Source organism: Centroberyx affinis, unplaced genomic scaffold (genome assembly GCF_046629955.1).
Source record: "Centroberyx affinis isolate AG114_WGS23_722 - 3 ecotype Tasmania unplaced genomic scaffold, CSIRO-AGI_Caff_v1 ptg005548l_1, whole genome shotgun sequence".
NCBI lineage: Eukaryota > Metazoa > Chordata > Actinopteri > Beryciformes > Berycidae > Centroberyx > Centroberyx affinis.
Genome location: NW_027282789.1, coordinates 23,077 through 25,025, shown reverse-complemented (window position 1 = coordinate 25,025; position 1,949 = coordinate 23,077).

Below are 1,949 nucleotides of genomic sequence, written 5' to 3'. Positions count from 1 at the left end.
ACAGAATAAAATTATTTAAAATGAATACGAAATGTGTTGTTTGTGTCGATGTCTTTTTATCTGGACATATCTGTTGTGGAACTGTTGCATCACAGGTAGAGTTAGACCGATATGGGTTTTTCAAGGCCGATACTGATATTTTTATATTGAAGGATCCAGTGTTTTCCTCCAGACCCCTATTTAAACCTTCTGAAACAGTATTTAGACCAACATTACTCTTAAACTCTCCATTGAGAAAAGTTAAATTTAGCTCTTTCATGCAGGATGACCCACCCTGCTTATTCAGTGGTAGTAGAGGAAACTGTGGAAACATTAGGCCATTACATAAACAATTAATTTAGAAAAAGCTATATTGATTATTTATATATATATATTTATTTAAGAAAATAGACCTTTATTCAGGTTTTATAGCCTGTTTTTCTGTAGCTGTAGTCAGGGAAGAACCTCCATCGTATTTGCAGTGGACACCGTTGACGGATATCTGAATTTTTAATAGAGGAACCAATATAAGTTCTATATATTGGCAAATCAATATGTCAGCCTAACCCTATAATCACAGCTCACGTATTGCACATCTATGCATCACACTTAGGTATAAGCCAGAGAAAATGGAAATGAGCACGAGAAACGAGTCTGTGTGTTTTATCTCAACTTGGATAATTATTTTAAGTACTACTAATACTACTTTAACTTGAATACTTTTTACACATAATTGCAAATGCAATGATTTTGTGCATCCAAAATACTAAAGAAAGAATTCAGTTGATCACTAAAAAGCATTGTGTTGTGCGATCGACTGAATTCTTTATTTTATTTAGTAACTTCATAGACAAGAACTGCTGAGAAACACTCTCTGTCTTGAATAAAATTTAACTGAAGTATAAGTTCTTCCACCTGAATGAAATATTTGAGTGTCTTCATATTGACAGGCCTATTCCCCGTTTTAGCCACTAGATGGCGTGCGCAGGCTGTAACCACGGCAAGGCAGATCCACATTTACAGCATGTTTGATTCAAGTGGCCCTCGGTGTTTCTGTTTGGGTTGACAGATTCCAGCATCCTCAGCTTCTGTGTTGGTTGTCCATCCAGTCTGAGTCTGAGTTACAAACCTCTGTAGGGCTGAACATGTAGAAGGAGCTTTAATACTGCATTACTCTGCAATACTGTGATGAACCTGGGATGGTTTAAAGATCATGTGAATAATACCCTGTGTGAATATAAAATATAAATATAAAAAAGGCTATAAATGGTATTTAAATATTTCTGCAGGGAACTGTGAAAATAAATATTCATCCTTTGTCTTTCTACTGAAGCAGAAAAAAGCCTATCCTGTCTTGATTCAGAATACCAACACCGGCAATGCAAAGAAGATTTGCATTGCAGACTTGCAGACCGGACGGAAAACGTATGAAGCCCCTTAAGAGATTCTTTCACTTTTTTTTTTCTTTTGCCACCTCAGTTCTAATGCCAGTTAAATTAAATCAACATGCTGCCCCATTATTTTTATACTTTAAAGTTATAGTCTATCTATCTATCTATCTATCTATCTATCTATCTATCTATCTATCTATCTATCTATCTATCTATCTATTATTTATTAATTATTTATTTATTTAGTTATTAAATATTTATTAACTTTGAAGTAAAAATTGCTGACAAATGGAAAGTGTATCACTTAAAAGTATCAGCTTTTATGCCACACCTTTAGGAATTTTATGGTTCCACTTATTTAGGTTGTATTCATATTATGCAATAGCCTACTTAGTTTTCTACTGAAAATAAATTCCTTTCATGTGGGTTGCTGGTAACTTTGTGGGGGGTGGGGGGGTGGCTGGAGCCGATGACAGAGAGAGAGAGAGAGAGAGAGAGAGAGAGAGAGAGGGAGTTCCTCCATGTGCAGGTGCAGGTTACCTCTCTCTCTCTCTCTCTCTCTCTCTCTCTCTCTCGTTC